Source organism: Corvus hawaiiensis, chromosome 7, assembly GCF_020740725.1.
Source record: "Corvus hawaiiensis isolate bCorHaw1 chromosome 7, bCorHaw1.pri.cur, whole genome shotgun sequence".
NCBI lineage: Eukaryota > Metazoa > Chordata > Aves > Passeriformes > Corvidae > Corvus > Corvus hawaiiensis.
In genome coordinates this window covers 15,984,582-16,002,086 of record NC_063219.1, presented here as the reverse complement: position 1 = coordinate 16,002,086, position 17,505 = coordinate 15,984,582, and the positions used below count along the sequence as shown (strand labels likewise).

Sequence of the window (17,505 nt, the reverse complement as noted above, 5' to 3'; positions counted from 1 at the left end):
TCATTTGGCTAGGCATGAAGTCCACATATCTGATAGTTCCCTCTAATATTGTGCAATGAATGCTAAACTGGCCTCCTTCTAAAGGTACAACTTTATTTTTATGATAGAAGCTAATCTTAGAAAAATGCTGTGAAACAGCATTTATGACTTTAAAATAGTGTTATTAAACATTGTTGTATTAAATACAGACCAGTGTAAACATGATACTGTTTCTAAGAAGTAACATTTAAAAATCAACCTTTTAAGAGCTAACAACATAAAATATTATAGAACAAGAATGTGGGAGACATAGTACATATTTTAAAATGTAAAGTAAAAATCCCAGGAAGGGCAGCATGTGTTGTTCTGGTTACTTTTTATTACAAGATCTATTTATAGTGAAATTACAAGTATTTTGGCAGTGTTGTGATCTGAATTGAAGCAGCTTTTGAAGAAAAGAGAATATTTTTATAGGAGAGGATGTAAGATTCTTATGAAGTCAGCCATTTGACATGGCATTAAATTTTATTTCCTTGCTGTACGTTCTATGCTGGAGGTTAACAACCAAGCCACATGGCAGACACTGACTCCAGCGAGCCCTACTCTAATAAATAATAATTGCCCCTTTGTTTCATCTAAAGCATTGTAAATCCGGAATTTGATCCCAAGCGAAATGGCAGAATGAAGACCCAGATTACGCGTTGCTGCTCCTGTTCATTGTTTGACATCTTCCAAACAGGCAGGGCAAGATTGTGCATACAGTGGGGGCAGGTGCATCTGTCAGCACCTCACTCCTCCTTGGCTCTGTGCCACGAATCAGCCCCACTGGGGAGAGCTTTGCCAGGGGTCTGCGGGTGGGGAAACAGTAGGGGAGCTTGCTCAGTTTATATTGGGATGTTCTGGAGACAGAGGCAGAGGTACCTCTCTAAGCAGTGTATTTCTAAAAAGTCTCCATAGTATGTGGACTGCTGTCTCATTTAATTTACCCTTAAAAAGAAAAGACTTCCCTACATTTGTACCTAACTGCACATTTCTAATATCCCTCTTTGTCTATTAATGTCTCCTCTCCACGTAGTCAAATTTCATTTCATAAAAATCCCCACCCCCAAAAGGCAAAGCTGTCAAAAGACAGAATGACTACAGGCAAGCTCAAGGTTAATAGTGAATTTGTATAACATGAAAGGCACCACCATGCACCGAGCAGCAGCATTAGCCTGACACAGCAAAATCATCCCACGACCTTCCAGCTATGATTCCATCAGCTGTGCCGGTCCTTATGAGCATGGGTAAGTAGGTGCAGAGCTCCCACCACCTGCTCAGACTCCTCCTGGGATCAGGGCAGTGATTTCCATGACAGTGGCTCCTGGCCACAAGCAGCTCTTCCAGGGACAGTAGCTTACCATTAGCTCTTTTACTTCAGCTTTCACTCTGACCCGAGTCAATGTCTCAGTAGCACATCAGCTCTGTGATATCTCTGTTTCTGGACAACGTGGTCCTTATTTCTGTGGTTAAGCTAAGAGAAACATAGAGAAACCATTCTTCTGATTTTTAGGGACCATCTGTGCTGGGTTTCTTGTGGTGGGGGTGTTTTCTGGGTTTTTAGTATTTGATTTTTTTTTCCTTTTGAAGTGGATGCCTATTGGTCTGAATTTATTGAAAACCAAAAAATTTCTACAGAAGGCCGTGTGGTTCTACTTCCCTCCATAATTTTTCCCTTTCTTCACCCCATGGGATGCAACATTGCTCAGTATAGCAAGAACACAGAGTTCCCAAAACCATCCACCAGAGCTTTGGCATGGAGACAAGAACACGGGCAGCCTGAAGATTTCAACCACATCCTTTCAGGCCTGCAGCTAGGACTGAACGCTCACATGAATTATGTGTGTGACTGTGACCAGAAAAACACAGGAAATACTGCAGCTAGTATACGGATCTGAAAAGGAATTCATTTTCCTGTGAGCTGCACAGGCCAGAAGGATATTGTTTAAAAGCTCTCATCTGGTGTAGTTGCTAATTTTTCTTGAAACAGAGGGAGGATACTTCAGGTTTTCCAGGTCTCATACAACCTGTGAACAGTCAGTGTTATTCCATAGATCTTTTATAGCCAGAAGAGATGGTCAGCAGGCTCTGAGCAATGTACAAAGTAACTATTTCTAACAATACAATTAAAGGAGTGGGATCTAGTGACTTCTCAGAAGGAAAGAACTCACCTGAAATGTTTGCTGTGGTTCTCCCAGCTCAAGGTGCACCATCGCTAAGTATGTTGGCACGCAGCAAGGAGTAATTGTACATACGTGTCTGGAAGCCCTGGAAACGGTGCAGGTTTGTGGGTGACTCCCTGCAATGGGCTCTTTCCAGGTGACAGGGACACAGGGCACACCATGGCTGCACCTGTCCCTGGAGAGCGGCTGGTAAGGTGTAGGAAACCCATATGCACCTACCCAGCTCAGCTGGGACTGTGTCCAGATATGAGCCTCAAGGAAGAAGTGGCCAGTGAAAGGGAGAGCAGGGAAAGCAGAGAGACTGCCAGTGAGCAATGGGGTGAGTGGCTGCCTGTGTACCAGCACCCGAGCACCCACGGGCTGGCCATCCCCTACAGAGGCAAAGGGAGGCAGCAGGCTTCTCTTTTTTTTCAGCAATGAGGAGAATTTTTGTAAATTCAGCTTTAAATTTCCTTGCAATCTGCAAGAAAAGAGGTTTTTTAAAAAAGTCAGTGGGATTTTTGGCATGCAGGCTCCCTCTGGTGACTGCTAGGTGCAGCTCCACTGCTGAATGACAAGAACAGTTGTAGGGAGTGGAATTCTATTCAATCTGACTAATTTCAATTTAAAATCTGCGAGGTTATTACTACATTTCACCTGGATTTCAGCGGTGTTCCCCAAATCCCATGAGTGGTTAGAGCCTTTTATTTCAACTCACTCTTAAGGAGATCTGAAGTAAGAAGTGTAATTTTTAAAGGATCTATGACTGTGATCTGAATGTGTCTAAACCTTTAGAGAAGAGTCTACCTTTTCTGTACTTTGTCTATGCTTTCCCCAATTAAATTGAGTAAACTGATATTCTTGCTGTGCTTTCCAGAAAAATTGAGAACAATACTTGTTTTCAGGCTCTGATAATTCTGAGTGTCAGATAGGGTGTTTCTATGGCATAATTGCATTCTGGTTGTACTGGATACTGGTTCTGGGGTATTTTGATGCCTTAGGAAGACCAAAAGAGGTAGGTTTCTCATAAAGTCAAGTCACTCACACAATAAGGAGCCACTAAAGATTTTGTCCCAATGTTGTGCTGCCCATGGCAGCTGCAAGGTGAGACTGGTTGTATCTACTGCAATGCAAATAATTTGTGGTGACTGCATTTTATGTTGAATAATGTATTTCTTAACATTGGGTTTTAATTTTCCAGCAATCAAAAACACTTAAATGTAAGAATTTGGTGGGGTTTCAGTAGTCTATAAGCTGAACAAGTTAAAATGAAAACATTTCAAATTTAAAATATTACTAAAGATGTCAAACTAAACCTTTAACTGTTCTCTTTTCTCATCTCCCAAAAGATCAGAGACACTGTGCCAGACACCTTGTGATGTCTAAGCCAGGAATTTGATTTTGCTGAATTTCTGTACCGGAGAAGTACCCTGGTTGTTCATTAACATTATGTACTAAATTGGTTTGGATTTTTTTTAGGAGTGTGAAAACCTACCTATGTTACTGTGCAAAACACCAAAAATTGCTACAATCTGGTTTGTTTCCCTTGATTCAAGTGATTTGTACCCTTACTCCATGGAAATTGTTTCTTGCAGCAAAGCAATGCTGTTATGCTCCCAAGTCATGAGAGTCATCCAAAACGCCCAGTGGAAATGATCACTGGTGCCTACACCAAGCTGGGAACTTTCTGGGTGAGAGCTAATAGGCACAGACAAAACCTTTCACCATATGGGAATGACAGCACAGCGAAAACATCATCCCACAGCTGCCTATATCCAAATGTCACCTTTTACCTGACATCTTGTGTGGAAGCACAATCCCTGCATCTGTAAGACAGTTCTTTACATGCCATTTTGGATGGGTGGTGCTGTGTCCTAGGAAAATGTGTCAGAAGCAAGAATTAGGACTTGCTAGGGTAGGCCGTAACCCCCAAATAAGTTAGGTCTTAATGTGATAAAAACCTCTCCAGCACCAAGGGAAAACAGAGGAGAGACTAGCTCTGATCTTCCAGAAGTACTCCTGTGCTCCTAGGGAGTTTAGCCGGCTTGATTCATATGGCTCATACCATAGGCCCTGCTTTGGTTAGCATGGAGTGCCTCCTGCAGAGGGAGATGGGAAGGATTCAGGCCAGCTTCAGCTTCAGTCTTCTGAAACAAATCTCGGCTGCTTGAGATGATCTCAGCAGCTCACAGGCGCTGAAGTGGTGAGAACTAAAGAGACTCATTCTGACGGATTCCTGCTTGGATGTAAGGGCTGCAACCGCAGTACCTGTAACATGAAGAAAATTGTAATTGCCTGTTATTCATATGCCACCCATGAAACAACTGCAGTGGGGATAATAAGGTAAACATTGGCCTATCAATCACTTGTTTAATCATTACAAGGTTTTTTTAATTTTGAAGTTGTTTATAAAATGCATAAAAGAAGAGCTCATTTCAACATTTACAATATTACTGATGTGAGGTTATGCTGATGCCAAAATCCTATCGCCTTTGTCATCATAGGAAGGATCACAATGAAGATTATAATTATAACTCAGTAAGGGATTTATCAGCAAATTAACAGAGTAGCTTATAGACTTCTGACAAAAGAAACAGACGGGGTTAATTAAAAGTGAAAGCCACACAGTACATGGAAGTATAGCAGAGAAACACCACCTTGGAGTTGTGCGTGACCAGCAAAGATTTTGCTCCTGTTTTCAGTTTGAAAACTCACTGGAAAGCTTTTCATCCTAACCTTAAAAATCTCAGGCTGCACAGAGTATTCAGCAAGAGATTTAAATCTGCGATTAACAATTTTTTTTCTTTATCTGCCCCAGAGCATGGAAAGAAACAATAGCCACAAAAAGAATAACAAAAATGGAAAATATGGAGCCAGAATATAAACGGAACAGAATTCTGGGGATGTCTTTCCAGACCTGGAGGTGAAACAGAAGAAGCAAAAGTTCAGTCGTTACTCACAGGACTTCATTCACTCCATCACATACTCAGGCTTCTACTTCTCAGTATCACAGCCTCCCCTTCTCCATCAAGGATTCTCTCCCCTAAGGATGTGGCAATAAGATTTTTCTCAACTGTTTAGGTTTCTTGACCACAGAAAAATTCCCATGTCAGTCAAAATCTAAAAAAGTAGCGCCACAGTGTAGTTGTCCAGGAAAAAGTCAGCAGCTGGATAATGCTGACCACTAACACTGAAGTCAGATAGAATGCCTAAAGAAAACTGAAATACAGCTTCTCAGAAATGGCTCATGAAGTTGGGGAGATTAAAATGTTCTGTAAAGCATTTTTGGTTAGGGTTTGAATGAAAAAATATTAATCTCCTTTGTGTTTTGAATGTGTATAAAAATCAAATTAATTTTCTTGTAGCATGTCTACTTTTTTTATGTTTAGCAACCTAGGCAAAACTAAATGTTCTTGTATTGCTAATATTTTTTTTGGTGGATTTTTTTCTTCATAAGGAGAGCTGCAAAATTTCAGAGCTTTTTTTCCTAATCACAAACAAATGAAAATTACCCAGCTTCAAGGAAGCCAATACAATTTTTAAACCTTAATGAAAATTGCTATTTGAATGGAAGTAATTTAATTTGAAGTTAAAACATATGACATGAATAAAATGTCATGCTACTCTTCTGTCACAATGCAACCATAAGTACCTCACAGACCAACTAGGTGCAAGTGTCGGCTCATGTAAGGTCCAAAAGCTCAGAATCTTCAGTTCAGGTTCTCTAATTCAGCATTTTCCTGAGAATCCATTGTGGGTGGCAAATCCCTTACAAATGCTTAGGCATTTGCTTTGAAGGCTGGTTTGCACAGCACCAACAAGAGTTTGAGACAAGAATACACACAGACACTGTGCTTTATTAACAGAAATGGCCAGGAGAGCAGGTCAGAGATTTCCCATTAAGAACTCAAGAATTTAAAAAAAAAAATTTAAAAAGGGAAAACATTCTTGGTTTCCACTATTGGCAGGAGCAGATTAGAGGAAATAAAACTGTGACACTTGATTCCTTTCCTCACACATAAGCTACCATTTAATCTTTTAACATATTGGGAGCAGAATTCTCTTTTATCCCTCTGTAAAAGGAATAGTAGCTGTGAACAAAGCATTTGTTCCTAGACACAAATGGAGGACCGCTTTATGTAAATGGTCACTTATTTCAAGGCCTGGAAAGGACCCTTATTTTTATAATTGGATCTCTGGCATAAAGCACAGCCTTCAACCTAATTCTACACTTGATCTATATTTGAGGTTGAACAGTGGCATGTAGTTTAGAATGCAGAAGTTAAGACTTCTTATGAAAGTTAAGATTTATCCAATTCTCCTTAATTTTTTCCCTTGTTTACTTACAGCAGGTAGGATGATACAATTGTTTCATAGATATAGCAGTCTATATAACTAAAATTTGGCTTGTCCCTCTAAACAGACTTACCTTCTGTAGCTGAAATACTGAGCATCCTTTCATACTGTCTTTAGCTTCAGCTTTCTTTACCAGCTGTAAAACCTACTTCCCACTTTTAGTCTCCTGGTTTATTTTAAGATAGGCTACAGAGTGGCTCCAACTGGATGAATAAACTAGAATGGAGAAGCATGTGGTGAATCCTAAGAATGACAGAAGTTGCCTGTGAAAGTGTAGGATGCTTTAATTTAAAGAAGCTGTGCTCAGAAAATGCTACTTGTAAATTTTTAAGGCCAGTGAGTTCTAACACGTAATTTGTGACAGTAGCAGAGCATTTGACTTCTGTTATTATAGAGCAGCTGATTAGAGGTTTGAAAATGTGGCCTTTTATTTGATGGAATTACTGTAATCCTTTGACATAAGGGAACAATTCTGCCGGTCCTGTGATTTTGACCTACTCTTAGGCAGACAGCTGCCTGACTGAAACTGGTGCTGATGTTAAAAGTGAGGGCTTAGCAACTCCAGCAAATGAACACATTGCCCAGTAAGATTAGTAACATTTGGCTTCCAGACAAGTGCTTTCTCAGCAGAGATTCTGACCATCTAACAAGCTTCCTGGGACCTGTCAAAGCACAGCACCTTTGAAGGTTTGCCTGCATTGGTTCAATTCAAGAACACTTATCAACAGTTCTAAGCCTATCCCCTAGCTGTGAAAAATTGGGATGGAAAAGTGTCAGCTGAAAAACTCTAATCCTCTCCTGATTGCTGGCCCCAGCTGCCTAGTCAGAGCAGCACAGGAGTCGTGAGGAGGAGAGCTTTGCAGTACTGTCCCAATTCATTACTGATGTGGAAGCCACCTCTGCATGTTTTTCTGACCAAGTTTTTGAGGTATTTGACCCAGAGCCATCCTCCACAGAATCAGCTAAGAAATATTTTCTGGTTTTCCAAAGGGTTATTAGTGTTGGGCTGAGACTGATACAGGCTGAAGCACCCACTTGCTGGCTGACTGCAGGAGCTTCTGCTCTTCATTTGAACTCTGAAGACTGGCTGACTTCTGCAGTCCAAGGGCTAGCAAGGGAGGGAAGGAATTCGGAAGGAAGGAAGGAAGGAATTCGGAAGGAAGGAAGGAAGGAAGGAAGGAAGGAAGGAAGGAATTAGGAAGGAAGGAACCAGCAGAACAAGATGTTTCCATACTAGCAGAAGTTGCCTGGTGCAACAAAAACCTCTCTGTTCACTCTTTAGGCTACTTAAGTGGGAGATGCAGTCCCTTCAGCCACGGCAAATCTGACCCCTCTCTCCAGTGCATGTTCTGGCCAGCCTGTGGAGGACCAACAAAAGCCTTTCTGTGCAAGAAGCTCCTTCATGCTACTCCTAAGGAGCCAGTGCTGCTTCAAGCCATTCTGAGAGGGAAAAAGGGAAAGTTGAAAATGATGTCTCAGAGAACAAAATGGAAAGTAGCCAGACGTTTGTAACATGATTTTTGCTGCTCTCATACAGTCTTCATTGTGATAGTTTAACAGTGAGCCTTTTGGCTGAAAGTAGCCTCAAATGAGCCTCAATATTTGTCATTTAAAAGGCTCACCATGACGACTGAGGATTGTATGACTGGAGCTAAGAGAAGAGGTAGCAGCAACCAGCAGACATTTAGAAAATTAGTCAGACTTTGTTGCTGGGCTTCCGAATGATCATTCACAAACCTCTACGGGGCCATGGTGACCTGCTGAATATGCTGATGATCTGATCTGCTCCAGATCAGATATGTGACCTACATAAACTCGTCATATTTGCCAATGTTTCAGATCATTTGTTTTGATTTAGTCATGCATATTAGAGAGAGGAAAAAAGTACATTAAATTGCAAGGCTGAATAATGATTTGGTCTCATAATCACAACACACATGAGAATTTTTTTCTCCTTCTCAGCTTGAGTTTCGGAATAAAATAATACAACACATAGAGGGTTTTTATATTTATTTATAGATTGCTGTAATGTCAGCATAGCTTAAACTGCCACGCTGGTGCTCCAGATTCTTTTTATTCCTAAATGTTGGAGGTCCACCATATCTGCTGGCATTTGAAGATTCCATCAATTGTAAATCACAGAGTGACAGCCTGGCTTTGCTTTTTCTAGGCTAATCCAAACAGGAGTCTATCTAGAGCACCTGCTTTCTGTGTCAATTTGTTTATCTCCTATCTCAAACTTTAAAGCCACATACGGCAGTAATTTACGGTATCTTACATACATTCATTGTAAATATACAGTAGCTGGGGTTTTGTCTTTATAACTGGAACTTAACATCAATTACATAAGTTGACTCTTCTTTCTTTAAAAATAGTAAGAGAAAATCTCATTAATTTCTGGAGGAGTGGGACCAAGATCTGTATAATGAAAAAAGACCTGGTTATGTTCAGACTCATTGCCACAAGAGTAAGGGCAACCCTTGCATGTTGGTTATCAAGTTTCTCTGAAACCTTACTTAACAAAAACTTACAGGCATGGGTATCACACAGAGTCCCTTGACACCATTGCACAGTGAACCATTTTTCAGTGTTTCCCAATAAAGAACAACGCAAACTGTAGAAAATTTTCAAAGGCTGTATCAAGCAGACTGTTCACAGTTGCCAACACCCATAAAGCAAAATTTTTCACATGCGTTTATTTTTATTTTGCCTTCCCTCCCCCATGTTTTTTCTGTTCACTCACTCATACACATGGGAGTTGTCAAGGTCTGGGACTGTGTGTTTTATTGTGTTTTATTGCTGTCGTGTCATAGATAACTTTTTGATGCTCTTTGAACTACCAGTAGCTCAGAGATTACCCAAGAGAGTGGCTGCCTTGGGATACAAAGGCTGGGCTCTTGTTGCCGGATCTGCTTGGAAGCAGGATTAGCCTCCTGCCACAGGTTGTCTGGTGCGGTTATTGAACATGAGCATCAGCAGATGAAGTAATAGCTGCCAGCTTGTCAGACTGAAGCCATTCTTCTAGGTGGGAGTGAAGAAACACAAGGAAAGGTATGCAAAATGCATCTTGAGTTTGCATACAAATATCAGTCATCATCTGGCTCTTTGTTCATACTCAGCAATCATCCAGTGATCACTGTAAGCCACAACTCTTGTCATATCATATTAAGGTTAATGAAGCATCCAGGAACCCACACCAGGAATTTGGTCTATGCCACATAAACCTTGTTCAAACATTTAACAGAAGCTGGTATTTACACCAGGGAACTCCCAGCTAGGGTGCAGCAATCAAGCCCAGGAAGAGATAGAGAATGTTAGGGAGGAAAGCAACAGTCTGTGTCTCAGCAGGCTGGCAACAAAAATGTTCTCAGGTTGTTTCTGAAATTCCATAACTGAGGATTTTGAGGAGGATTTGGAATTAGCCATGGAGGCAGGTAGTTCTCCCTCTCCAGAATTTTAGGAGAAAGAATGAAGATGCTAATCTAAAAGCCTAGCAATTTGAGAAGCAAAGCTGTATCATTTCCTGATTTGAGATGAGTGCAGATGATGCCCATAATAGATGAAGAAATTAATTTTCCTTGAAAGCATAAATAGCCACCATTAGTCTGAAATATCTTGGAGGGAATCAATGGAGGGAACTCAAGGGGGAAAGTAGTGGCAGGACAAAATGTACATTTATAAAGCTTGGAGAAGGAGATGTGGTAGTAGTGAAGATCCCAGGATAGAGAGAATTTCAAAGTCTGGATAAATGGTAAAGACTATATGGGATACATTTTTCTGGTTATGAGAGAAAAACATGCAAGACTCAGATGACAGTTGGACATGGGGATCTAGAGAAGAGTGGAAATCAGAAATGCATAAGCCTCAATGCAAGGCAGTTTTGTTCATGGTAGATGAACATTTCAGACAGGACTGCAGATCAAGAGCTTGGTTTTGACCACTTTGAGATATTGTCTTAGCCTTCCACAAGCTTGCGTAGAAGAATACACTTTAGAGTTTAATTTGAACAGAAGGGGAAATGAGTGCCAGAGAATGGCAAGGAGGAAAGAGAAAAGCATTACAACAGTGGAAGAAGAACCAGGGTGAAGGTGAACCAGGGCAAAAAGTGTCAGAGGCAAAGACATCAGCAAGCTGGAAAGGATGAAGAGAGACATCACTAGGCACTTGGTCAGAAAGCTTTGAGACTGAGTCCATGGGCAACTGGATCAAAGGAAATGGAGGATGGGGGCAGAGAGGGCTGCTAAGGTGAAACCAGTGAGCATCATTTTTGGTGAGCTGAATGGCAGAGGGAGAAGAAGGGGAGGCAGATAGGGTTAAGGATAGGCTTAATGGTTTTTAAGAGTTACTAATGAAACTGAACTGCACTGAACTCTGACTTGTATGCAAGGAGAGCTTATCGAAACCACTCAGTGAAGTAAAAATGGATTAAAGGTTTCAGGAACTGATTATACAGATGAAAGAGATAGATAACAGGTCATATATACAAAGAGGAAAAAAGAGAAAGCTCAAAATAGGTTTTGGGGAAACTATAGCATTTTTCTTCCTGGCTTCCTGTTCTGCTCCTGCATGGAATATATGCCCTAATGTATTTCAGCTGCTTAAAAGAATAAAAATATATATAGTAGGATTTAATTTTTTTTCCAGCTAAGCAACCAAATTTTTGATCAAGAAAGCTGAAGTGCCTAGGAGATGTGTGTGCAGGGGTAAGTTTTGAGTTTCTCCGTGACCAGTAAGGACAGCTGTGTTTCTGATACCTTCTCCAAATGGGACAGAGAGAAGACAAGACATGTATTTCTTATATTTACATAAATTCGGCAGTGTAGCTGGCATGCACCTGACAATGAACATTTGAAGATGATGAAACTGGATTTTTCTAAACTTCTATAAAGCAGAAAGTGCTGAAAATGGAGACTGGTGAAGCTCTATTCTGTTGAATTGAAAGTCATCATAGAGAGGAAACGTTTTTAATAATTATTCAGCTTCTGTCAAAGGAGGCTTCTGCCAGGCAGCTGCTCCTGCAGGCTCCAATGGTCCTCGGCTTCTGCTGGAGGTGGCAAGAGCAGGAAGCTTTTGATGTGTTTCAGAGCTCAGTTGATGCTTTTCAGAGCTGAGCGGAGGCTGTGCCCTGTGTCTGTCAGAGCTGGACTGTGGTGCCCATGGCAGGGACAGTCTCTGGGCTCTCCCACTGGCACTGACCAGCACAGGGGAGCACACTCCATCACACGGAGCACTGGATGCTTCTGGAAACATCTGGCAAAACATCTTGTGAAGTGTTGAGAGTCTGTGTTACTTCCATTGAGCAGATGCCTAGCAGAGCAAGAAAGGGATTTCTTCTGAAACAGGGTGCATAGGCCTTGGTTTTACTAGCACAGTGTGGTTGTTTAACCTGTTATATCTGCAGGCAGCTCAGCACATTCTTTCAACTGCAATGGCAGTCAGCACCCTCAGGCACCACACACTGGTAGTGACTGAGACAATGATCTGCCCCTGAGGCCCCCAAGGGAAGATGAGCCATTTCAGCAGCAGTGCCAGGACTCATCTGCAGGACAGCAGCTCTGTGCCTCCCTCGCAGGAATTGCATTCTTTCTGTTGCACTTCCATGCACTGGGCCACAACAAGGGTGTGTTTCTGTGTGAGATTTTGTCTCACAGGTGTATCTGTCACATGCAAGAGATGCTCCATGTTCACTGACTTTAATCCCGTTATTTTCATTCCTTGTGTTTGGGAGCAATATGTACCTCGTATACCTGTGTATGTAGATCACAATGGACTAGATGGCCTAGTTATGAGTTTTCCAGAATCAGTACAGAAGTATTAACTTAATCTGGCCCCATGGTTTTAAGGAGTGAAGGGGAATCTTATTCCTGAAATGTTAGACACTTCATCACTTTGCAGAGACAGGAGTCATTTGAAGCTCCCAGGTGGATCAATATGAAGCCCACAAGTTAAGGCTAATACACTGTTATAAACTGTAAGATGCATTTACTGAGTTTTGATTTCATAAAACCATATAGTCATTTAGGTTGCAAGGAACCTTGGGAAAGTCCATAGTTCAACCTGGTGCATAAAGCAGAATTAGCACCAAATTTAACAAGCTGTTCAACACTTTGTCTGGTTCAGCACTGAAAGTCTCCTTGAAAGGAGGCACCACATTATCCCTGGGAAACCACACAGGTGCTTAAATACACCCAGTGGAATAATTCCTTCCTTATATCCGGTCAGAAAATACTCGCTTCCCATTCATGACGAGACACCTTCATCTTCTGGGTAACTTCCCTTGGTACAGGCAGGCTGCTGTTAGGTGGCCCAAAGTTGCCCCTGATCTGGTGCAGCTACTTGTTCTCCTGTAACTGTAGGGGCCATCCCTATACATGGTGGAGGCTGCCCTGCAGGCCTGCCAGCTTCATTTCTTCACAAGTGCCTTCCATTGCACCCAACTCAGCCAAGGATCTGCAGTGGATGCTGGATTTAATGACATTAGTTTGTGGGTTTTTTCTGTTTAGTTGTTTTTTGGTTTTTTGGGTTTTGTGTTTTCTGTTTGTTTGTTTGTTTTGTTGGCATATTTTAAATCAAAATTTCAGTTCGGAAAAAAATTATGAGGAAGACATATCAGAGAAATCAAAACATATTTGACTGGTACCATTATGTACCATTAGACCAAACCAAAACCAAGAATTGTCCTTTTTTCTGTTTAGTGGTATAAATATATGATGTTTCTTTTGATATTCTCATTTTTGCTAAGGAAGCTAGAAAATAATTCATTTAACATTGGCTGAGACATTTTTATTTGGCTGTTATCCTCTTCAGCCAGGTTTGTTTGCATGATAATTTCAAAGTGAATTGAGTTCTGAAACGCTGAAAATGAGCCTGTTTTATCTGTGCCTTTCACTGCTTTCTGCAAATCTGGAAATGTGTTTTTGATAGAGAGAGGATCAGCTCCAAATCATAAAACCAAATAACCCTTCAAACTTTAGGGAATTCAAGCTGCCAACCAGACTTCAATCCTGAGTTTGGTAAATGTCAACACCCTTCCTTGGGCAGTGAAGCAGGGTGAAGGAAGAGGTGTTAAATAGGATGGGGAGCTGCCTTAATTACTTGAATATTTAAAAAATTTTTTTCCAGGAGATACTTAATTCAGGAACACTTGGTTATTTCAAATCTTGTGACCCTGCTTAGCTTTCTAAGCTGGTGCTTTGGTTAGATGGAGAGAAGCAAAAAGACAGCTGTTGATGAAGCAGCATGGATGTGATGTGACTACAAAAAATGCCAGAAAATTGTCCCATTCTCATTCATAATTTATAAGTATCTAGAAATCTAGAAATATTCTTTGAGACAGTGACTTCATCTAAAAGGAATTGACAGTTATTATATTATATTAGTGTATGGCTGCTCAATATGGCTTGGAATTATGGGTTTGTTTATCAACATTAATTCGATTAAATTACCTGCAGCAAAATACAAGCCCTTCAAGAAAAACCAATTCTTGTCCTGCTGGTTTTAGCAGTGTTCAGACAGACTTTGTTTTAAAGTAGCATAAGGGTGAGTTTGAAAACACTATGGGTATGAAATGTTTTCAGGGAGTGGTGAGAAGGGGCAGTGTTTGGTCTGGAAGAGGGTTTTTGCCTTCAGACATTTCAGGTGAAGAGCAGAGCCCCAGACAGGGTGTGACATTGTGAAGCAGTGGCTGGGTTAGGTGCAGAGGGGATTGGGAACCCGTGGGGACAGTGGATGGATGGCACCCTGTGAGCCCCATCCCCAAGATATGGGAGAGCAGGGCAGGGCACCCAGTGAGAGAAACAAAGCAGCATCAGGACAGTGCAGGCAGAGCGTTTCAGGAAAGCAGGGGTGCCCACGAACCCAGAGTTACCCATTGCCTGGAAAAAGGGACATTGATGAGACAGGGTGAGTCCATGGATCAGCATTTGCAGTCCTCTCTATCTGTAACTGATATTGTCAAGCTTGTGTAGTTTATGTGGAATCAGTAACTTGATGTTTCTAACTTGAATATGCTCTTATATACCAACAATTTCTTCTAAAATATCCTGGGTTTGTTTTTCTTTTTTGCTACAAGTAAAATCTTACAGTGTTTATTTCATGCTCATCTTTACACCATGTCCAATCAGTGAACAGAAATAATCCCCAAACTACAGCATTTTGGTGCTTCTTGGTTACTAGTTGAGAAAGCTGAGGGCATGAGCTGTGTAACTGGTATGAAGATTGAAAAGATGAGAAGGAAATATCCTTTCTGATAAATTAATGTTGCCATAGTTGTGCTCGTAAAAATGGTTGAGGTGACCCGAGCAATGAATTTTTATTCAGTCTCTAACAGAATGTAACCTTTCATCAAACAATTCAGATATTGCTAAGATGCTGAACTGATGCAGCAATACACCTCTGTGGCTAGAGCTTCACCTCACTACCTGCTTGTCATATGGTTCATACTGACAAAGGGTAGGGCACAGGCTGAATAACCCCACTGGAGCCACGCTGGAGAGCCACTGTACCAGCCTCTTCTCTTGAGCTGTGGCTGAATGTGCCCAGCTCCAATGCCTTCTGACCACCCCTGGCAGCCACTGTGGGCTACTGCAGTGGTATGTCACTAGATATACTTTTAATCCAAGAGTGTGATTGCCAAGATTTAACTAAGTATTTTCATTACTCCAGGCCATTTTTTGCACTGTAAAAGTCTGCAGCTTTGTGCATGAAATGTATCTTTTCAGGACAGTTACCAGCATTTCCTGTCATGCATCTTCACGTGTTACTGACAGGAATTTCATTACCTCTATGTCACTTCACACTAATTTTTTCCGTTGTGTAGATGAGCATCTTATTTCATAATGCCACACCTAGGGTCAGCTCATACTGACAAGCTGATGCTGTGAGAACCTCTTAAGGCGTATAAAGAAGTACAACAACTCTTGTGCACTTACTGGTCAGAGAAGGAAACTTCCAAATGACACTGTAGCATAAAATGACTGGCAGAGGTGAAGGCAGGCTGCAGAATGGAGGTTGTGAAAAAATCATCAGATAAGATCAATAGCTACTTGCCATGCAAAAATCAATGGTTAATGCTCATTGATGTAATTTCTCTCTATTTCCTACCATTTTCATATTTAATATTGCAATTAAACCACATAACCAAAAGTCTTCACTCCTAAAAAAATACAGTTCCATGGTTTCATCATACCATGTATCACATGCTTTCTTTTCTGTCCCTAACTTTCCCCTTCTCATCTTTGAAAAACTCCCTAAAAAACTGTGCACTCTGGCTCCAGCAATTCCTGTACTGAACAGCAGCTGTTAGATGAGTACTGTGGATTGTGCCAGAAATGGCTCTGTAAGTGCACAGGGAACAACAGGAGACAAACTTACCTTAAAAACACAACATAATTTGGAAACAAACGTCCATTAACCTATAGTTAGGTGAAATCATATTTAAAGTGTTTGTCTTACTGAAAGGTGTTGCTAAAGAGGAGCTGCTAAGAGCTTGGTGGTAGCTGAGCACCTTCATGCATTGATTGGAAACGGCTTGATTATTGCAGGGCGCACTTACAAGAACTGTGGCTTGGGAGCATTAATGTATTTGCTTGGTTTATGTCTGAGCACCAGTTTCCCAGAAGACCGTGTGCTGTCATTTGTGCAGAAGAAAAGAGAGAGAGGAGCCCAGAGCCCAGCACAGAGTGATGGGCTCCTGTTAGAAGTGGAGCTGGCTGTTGTACAGCCAATGGAAGATACTGCTTTCAGTTATTTGTGACTTTGTGGAACTGGAATAACTTTTGCTGAGATTTTTTTAAAGTGATATATTTGGAAAAAATCTATCCTGTATTTTGGAGTGGTGTGGACATAAATAGTGAGATGTAGGAACATCCGGATTAAGTGACACTGGGGCCAAAACTCTTGGACGTACACCATCGTCAATTCTTCTTACTCACAATTAGCAGTAATCTGGATCTTGCCCTCACCCCTCAAGGGTGAACCCCTTTTTGAAAACTGTGCCCCTACCAGTGCTATGACTTGCAGGGTGCATATTGGGGTGTTTGATTATCTAGCAGTGGTTATATAAAGCAGCTGGACTGTCATTTCTCCTCATCACAGAGATGAAGTGATACAAAAGGGAAGCCTTTTTTCTGACAATTAGAAATGGTGACTAGAACTATGTGTGATCTTTAATGAAATCAAAAATATTTTTATGTAATGACAGTAATGGCACCTGAAAATAGCCTAATTCAGGTTTAAGTTTTGTACAAATCATGCATTTTTGATGAACAGTTATGTTCCCACTTTGTTTGTCGTAAGCTAGGGGACCCAGAGACTAATTTTGTGCATTTGCTTTTTAGGTTTTTTGAAAATAACAACCCTTCCTCTCTGGTCTCTCTGTCATCTTCTTATCTTGATACTTCCTTTTCCAGCTCAAATTCTTCTATCACATCAAGGTGGAGCTGAGAAGATGGGATTAGGCCCATTCATTGAGGTTTGCTTGCTTGTGCTGAACATGAGACAGGGAAATAACTGTAATTAGATTCATTTTCAGGGAGTCTACTTCACTTGTTGGCTGAAACCCAGCCAGCAGTAGGTAACTTCCCTCAAACCTGAACTTCCAAACATCCTGTGATAGGTATTTACCCTTTTCATCCAGCCCCTCACAGTATCTGGAGGTCAAAAGAACACATTCTCCATATAAGAAATGATCCAGTCTTGTCACAGCTTTGGTGCCAGCAGTCTCCTCTCTGTCAGGTGCTTTGCAATGGTGTTCAACACAAACCTGATCAAGGGTTACCAAGAAAAAAAAGCAAGTACTGTTCTGAGCCTTTATTCAAGGAAGAGAATATCTCTGTTGTAAATACACCATAGCATGATTTGAATTAAGAGGTTTGTGAAAAAGAGAGTAAATATGGGCATTAAACTTGCCCTTATTTTGGTTTTCTGTTTCTTCCTTCACAAAAAAACCCCCCTGATGCAAGCTAAATAC

At 41.1% G+C, this 17,505-nt stretch overlaps 1 protein-coding gene across 1 annotated transcript in view; it reads left to right on the top strand.

Moving 5' to 3' along the window:
• The window catches only part of PPP1R1C (protein phosphatase 1 regulatory inhibitor subunit 1C), a 48,249-nt gene that overhangs the window by 30,266 nt on the left and 478 nt on the right, over positions 1-17,505 (top strand). The window lies entirely within an intron of this gene.